Source organism: Stegostoma tigrinum, chromosome 8 (assembly GCF_030684315.1).
Source record: "Stegostoma tigrinum isolate sSteTig4 chromosome 8, sSteTig4.hap1, whole genome shotgun sequence".
Taxonomy (NCBI): domain Eukaryota; kingdom Metazoa; phylum Chordata; class Chondrichthyes; order Orectolobiformes; family Stegostomatidae; genus Stegostoma; species Stegostoma tigrinum.
In genome coordinates this window covers 19,312,032-19,319,126 of record NC_081361.1, presented here as the reverse complement: position 1 = coordinate 19,319,126, position 7,095 = coordinate 19,312,032, and the positions used below count along the sequence as shown (strand labels likewise).

The following is a 7,095-nucleotide window of genomic DNA, read 5'->3' as shown; positions in this document are numbered from 1 at the left end:
CAGATGAAGGACATTCACATGCTATCCTCACTACGATTAGTTAACTCAGTCTCAATAACATTGTGATTCATAAAAGTAGACTCAATTTTCTGATTTGTACGCTTTCCTTGAATGATTATCTCATGTGTCAGGCCCTGCCCTCCTTTGCTGGCAGAAAATGTAATCTGTCATTCGTTTATCAGATGAATACAATGGATATAACACAGATGATTACCCGTCTCCAGCTCCCTAACTTCGTCACTTCCACCACTCAGATGGCCGTGTCTCCAACTTATTCATTCGAATCTTTGCTTTGGCGTCAGTAACCATGTCTAACGAGTCAAGTGTTGGCAGAGAGTGAAATGTCTCAGAGGGAAAAAAAAATGAAGATCAAGTTTTAAGTCGCTAAGATTTGTGGAATTTTTGCCCCCACAAAGTCGTTTGTTAATGCTGTTATTTTTGCAGATCACGTTTTTCTGGTGGAACATTTTAATGTCTGAGGTATTGGATCATGGGGAGCCACTGTTTTTCCCACAGAACTCATGTTTTATGTTCTCACAGGAATGTCGGATTTTGGGAAATTTCTCTTCAGTGTGTGCAATTACCCGTGCATTGCAAGCAAATAACATCTTAGAGTTTCAGAAGACTTGGGCAGCCGTGTCAAAGTGAGTCATTTTTCTGAAAAAGCCGTGTCATTATTTTTAATAAATATGTGGTAGGAATTTGCAGGTTTCACCTCCAAGTTTACTTGACAAAGTGATCTTCACACTCCAGATGTGTTGACAGGATTACCAGAGGCACTACAGTGCAATCCTAACAATTGGCTTACTGGCAGAATCTTTCATTCTTTCACTAAGGAGTGAGGAGTTAATTTTCTACAGTGGAAAAAGAAAACTGTTTGACAGCTTAAAATGTTGAACTATTGTGTTCCAAAACTGATCTGCTGTTGGATGTAACGTAAGACAGTTTCCTGTGGATGTGCTGTGACGGGGTGATATAAACTGGAGGTTTGTATCGGAACCTGAAATACAAAGAACACAATTATTTTAATCACCCAAGAAAGCAGTCGAGACCTCTTTGAAGTGCGCACTTGTAGTTTATATTCCTGTGCCGTAGACGATTTGATCATGATTGTTATTTTGAGGCAGCTTGGAGGTGAAATCTCACTTGCTGTGATGAGATTTCCTAAAACTACTGCAATGAAGGGCTTTTGTGGCACAGTGGTAACATCTCCATCTCTGGGCTGAAATAATCTGGGTTCAAATTCTGTCTGATGAAGGGTCTAGGCCCGAAACGTCAGCTTTTGTGCTCCTGAGATGCTGATTGGCCTGCTGTGTTCATCCAGCTCCACACTTTGTTATCTTGGATTCTCCAGCATCTGCAGTTCCCAATATCTCTTGGGTTCAAATTCTACCTGCCAAAGAGATGTGTCAAAACATATCTGAACTGTTTCATTAAAATAACTGCAATTGTTTGAAAAATGCTTCACTGCCCTTCACTGTCTGTATGACTTGCTTATTTGTCAGATTCCATGTCAGCTGTTTGCAATCTTGACTCTATTCTGTCAAGAGTAATTTGTTATATTCTCTTGACTAGGAGCACAAAGGCAACATTTGAAGATCTTTCAAATCTCATCTCCGAAGATGGCAACATAATGACAAGTAGCCAGCGCGAAAAACAGGTAAGCGTTTGCATTTGGCACTGTGCATCGATATTCAGGGCATTATAGGTATTTTCAATCAAAATATCTACAATGAATTACATTGGTGTCTGAATGCATACAAATACTGTGAATCAATAATGCAACAAGGGATACATGTATTACATATGGATGGTCTAACTTGGCTCAAGTCTTCCAAAATCGTTCTGTCATGATGCAACCTTCATAGATTATCTTTCTCAGTGTTCGTTATCTTGGAAGTTTGAACACTTGCACAATGATATTAAAAGCAGGATATATGTCAGTTTTCTTTTCTTTTGATTTGCACACTTGGAGGGCCTCGTAATTAATAAAAGCCAAGGCAAAACACGAATAGCTTTAATTGGTTCTCGTTAGTGTTTTTGTTCAATTAGCATGTCTTCCTTTTATTGTTCTCTGCGGTAATAAATATTTACTGCATTGGAAGTGAGAGATAATCACATTGCTTTGTTTGTTGAGCATTTCAGACATCAACTATTTAGTTTCAACTAGCTTGGACCACCACTGACATTTCAAACTAACTTCAAAAACCTTCTCAAAAAGCATATTGTTTTACCAGGTTTCGAGACATTCCTCCTCACTCTGTTTGTCATGCTGTTTGCCCAGTCATTTTGTTCCTGAATTTTACAAAGTAACAAAATAATTTGTTCGTTATAAACATTTTGGTGTCACTTGACCAAACTAGTGTGTCCAGGACAGTAAGGAGGCAAGATGCAAGTTTTCTGTTGAATCATTCTTAGATTAAATCAAAGCAGTTTGAAGGTGGTACTTGAAGAGGACGAAATGCAGCATTCATGTTGGGTTGTTAACAATTTGACAGACACTCCGTTTTTCATACTGCTGAAAGTTCTAGTTGAGGTTGACGATGTTTTTGCATTGCTGTCCATCTGCTGGCTCCATAATTTCTACGGTGCTGCTGTCACACCTTGTTTATTATGTTTGCTATTGGTGCACAGTGCAGAATCCCAAATTACTTTTCATATCTGGCTTGAATCTAAAAGTAGATTTGTTTTTAATAATCAAAAACGTGTGTTGTGCAGGATGATTGCTTTTGTGGTGTCAATTTCTATAAATATACATGGGAAAATCTGAGTTCAAGATTGGACAATTTTGTTTAACTTCCATAATGCTGTCTCCCAGATTGTACAGTGAATATCGATGCATGGTTCGTTAATCTTTAAGCATACTACACAGATGTTCTCTGGCAATATGGCTTGCTAAGCTTTACTTTATATGGGTGTGCCATTCGCAAGGCCACCATATCAACACTTACTGTCGATCCTTAGTTGACACTGAGTGTAGTGATAAGATACCACCTTGATACACCATAGCGTATTTTCTGAAAATACTTCCCCAAATGTGACTGTCTGGTGAATTTCACCTGAGTGAGCCAGCAATCATCATTTTCACTGTTGTGTTTTTAAATCTCAGAAAATATAATTTGAAACCTCATTTTAAATGCAGTTTGAAGCAGCAACTTCACCATGTCCAACAATTTGATTTGCACACTTGGATGGGAATCTGAAATAGTTGCCAAGTGATTGTTTTATGGGTTAAACATTGATACTAGTTTTGTGATAAACTATTGTGCGTGGGATAAATTGTAATATCACTTCCAAATATCATTGCCTGGCTATCACCTCTTGAGTTCGAATTGGCCAAATGTTGACATAAGGCTTTAGCGTTGTAAAATGTTTTTACAATAAAAGCTTGAGTTTTGAAATCTCTTCTGTTATCTCATTTGATATTATGGGAGATATAGATTAGATGCAGTGAATGAATAGCTGGTTTTCTATGTACATTTTCAGGATGGAGCTTCAAAATTTGCCGCCCTCAACAGCACCTTGAAAGAGAACAAAATACTGACACACAAAACACTGAAAGTAACAAAGAAGAAGGTAATCATCCCTTTATGTTTAATATTGGAATGAAACGTTCTCAAGTTGAAGCAGTTAATCTTGAAGCTTTACAAGTAAATCTGATTTATCTTTCCATAATGGTGTATCTTTGTTATAACTATGCTGTAAAGCAGTTCTCCGGGTAACTAAAGGGAAGTTATCAGCATTGCTGCTACTTAAGCCATTGAACATGTTTGGTTATATGTTTGAAGCTATAACCATGCTGCTTGTTGCATATCTATCAGTGTGTTGGGTTGTGGGTAGAATATTTCTACATTGAACGGAAGTAAATCTGCGAGGCCAGGCAGGTATGCACAAACATTTCCCATGGTCTGATGGATAAATACAACAGTCAATACAGTGTGGAGCTGAAGGAACTCAGCAGGTCAGGCAGCATGAGAGGAGCAAGAAAATCAACGTGTCAGGTCAGGACCACACTGTATTGACTCTGACTCCAACATTTGCAGTTCTTGCTGTCTTTGAGAGATGGTTAGCATCACTGGTGGTCCAGTGGTTAGGATTCGGCGCTTTCACCGCTGCGGCCTGGGTTCGATTCCCGGTCAGTGCAGCACATTTTGGGGTGGCTCAGTGGCTCAGTGGTTAGCATTGCGGCCTCACAGTGCCGGGGACCCAGGTTCGATTCCAACCTCGGGTGACTGTCTGTGTGGAGTTTGCATATTCTCCCCGTGTGTGCATGGGTTTCCTCCCGGTGCTCTGGTTTCCTCCCACAGTCCAAAGATGTGCAGGCTAGGTGGGTTGGCCATGCTGAATTGCTGGTTGTGTTCAGGGGTGTGTGAGCTGTAGGGGATGGTTCTGGGTGGGATGTTTCAAGTGGCGGTGTGAAATTGGTGAGCCGAAGGGCCTGTGTCTACACTGTGGGGAATGGAATTTAATCTCAATACAACATCTTGGCTCAAGCATTGAAATATGCCGACGCTCACAATGGCAGAGATTCAGGTACTCATCTGGTGTTCCCTTTTTGTGTAGCGAAGGAAGAACTAAACCCGGGTTACCTAATAACTCGGTTAGCCATCATGAATGAGGCAACATGACGAGAATTTTTGCAGCACTGCCCCTTGTGTCTGCGCTGGTCATAAAGCACCCACCTATTCTGATCCCATTTTGTAGAACTTAGCCCATCGCCTTCTAGGTATTCTTCATCAACATGTTGTGACACATGATGACACTTGTCTGGCAGAGGTGGAACTCAAACTCAGATTTCTGGCTCAGCGGTAGGGACGCTACCACTGAACCACAAGACCCCTTTATAGAGCTCTGATGAAGGGTCACCAGACCCAAAACATTAACACAGTTTTCTTCTTCACAAATGCTCCCAGAGCAGCTGAGCTTTTCCAGCAACTTTGTTTTTCTACCCCTTTAAAGAATTTGCATTTATTGGCGTTTTTGTCAAGCCATTCAGCCAAGCTTATGACTCCATTCTGAAGGAGGTTGGACTGAACTGGGATCCCCTGCCTCAACTGTAGGTATCATTCCGACAAAATTCCACAACCCCTACCCCTACCCAGGAGTTTTGATGGCAATGGCGTTTCAAGAGTTCATCAAAATTGTTCTTCAGTGTCTCAAGGGTTCCTGCCTGGACCACCCTTTTAGGCAGTGCGTTCCAGAAACCCACCACTTCTGGGTGAAAAGTTTTTGAACAAATCCCCTCAAAATAGCCTGCTTGTTGTATTAAAACTGTAAGCCCTGATATTGATAGACAGGGAATAAAGTTTTTCCTAACGCTTAGCCAAATCCCTCAGAACTCTTTGAATCTCAACCAGGTTCCTCCTCAGTGTCTTTGTTGCAGTGAAGATTGTCCCAGGTGAATTTAGCCCCTTTCTATAACTGAAATGTTCCTGCCCGAGCTGTATTAGTCAATTGGAATCAAAATTAACTTTTGGCAGGAAGTAAGCGTGACTTTTGAAGAACATTTCTGCAACTTGAAGCTTTCATTCGGCAGTGTAGCACAGGGTAGAGTGATAATTCTTGCTGTGTGTACTTTAATGCTCCAGACACAAAAGCTACAAGTATGAACATCAGGCTCACAGATGACACAAGAATGGGAGGTGTGGTAAATAGCAAAATGCTTTAGTCTCTAGGCACACCGTGTTCTAACTGTGGCTCAACTAATGTTATTTACGTCTGCTCTTATAGTCAGGCAAGTATCCAATATGGTGCTTTTACCACCTTATCCACAGGCCCTCCTGCCTTCAAGAATATGCTTATGCGCACAGCAAGGTCCTCGTGATTCTCTGTACATTCTAAAACTTCCATTTAACATGTCTTGTCCTGACTTATTTGTCCTCCCAAAACGCTTCGCCTGACACTTTTCAGGATAGAATTCTATTTGCCTCTTTTCAGGCCATCTAACCAGCCCATGTGTGTAATCCTGGAGACTAAGGCTTTTTGCTGTTTACCACATCGCCAATTCTTGTGGCACCTGTGAACCTGCTGTTCACACTTGTAGCTTTTGTGCCTTGAAAATTAATGTACACACAACAAGAACCATCACTTTACACTGCGGTATGCTGCTGGATGAATGCTTCAAGTTGCAAAAATGCTCTTCAAAAATCACATATACTTCCAGTCGCAAAGTCAGTTTTGGTTCCAGTTTGCCAATTCCGGTGTATCTCCTAGGCTTTTAGCTCCTTAAGCAGTCTGAGACCATTAAATTATTTCTTGGGGTCAGAAAGGTGTCCTCTGAAAAGACATTGAGTAGAATTATATTCTTGAGTTTTGGAAAGTAAGGGTTAACCTTACTGAGTCAAACGTTTGGAAATCAGGTGCGATAAATTGTTTCCATCTTCAGGCAAAATCACACAGTACTTAGAAAATTTCCAATCTCCAAATGATGAAGTTACACAAACATTGAGTTTGGTTGACAGTTCACAGATCAGGGATCAAAACTCCGAACTTGCCTGTCGTTTATAGATCTAACTTTGTATTCCACTGTGTAACTGTGTCAAAAATTGAGTCCGAAATTTTGATTCTAATTAGATTTAGTTGCATGATAAATGGTATAAATAAGGCATGGAGTAGTATGTTTGGGAAATATGACAGTGCGTTCACAATGGATGAAATAAATTCACCTCACTTTTCTAGGGTGTAGTTCAGGGAATTGTACCATACCTGGGAACTTTCTTCACGGACTTAACAAAATTGGATTCGGCTTTCCCCAATTATCGTTTCGTAAGTCTGTTTTACAAGATCTGGATTCCTTATTTGCTGATGAGCACTATTGTTACAGTTTCATTGCAAGCTGCTCATAGCAATAAAAGAAACGAATAAGTATGATTAATGATACTGATGAGAATAATGTGATGCTTTGTGTTGCAAATCAAACAATATGTAAATAAAGAAACATGCAAAAGGCTTTGCAGTTGATTGAATACAGGTTTAGTTTTTCTAAAGATTGGATAAAGTGGGCATCATTTTTATTTTGTACAGGTAAATTTGTTAGCTGGACGTCACTGCCTATTGTGCAGTTGAGCAGCTGAGAATGGCATCAGCTTGGTACTG

At 40.3% G+C, this 7,095-nt stretch overlaps 1 non-coding gene across 1 annotated transcript; it reads left to right on the top strand.

Annotated features, from left to right (window-relative positions):
• The first annotated feature begins 4,069 nt into the window (after positions 1 to 4,069).
• Positions 4,070 to 4,144, top strand: trnae-uuc (transfer RNA glutamic acid (anticodon UUC)). Its single transcript has one exon. It is a non-coding gene; the product is annotated as a tRNA-Glu (tRNA).
• The last annotated feature ends 2,951 nt before the right edge of the window (positions 4,145 to 7,095 follow it).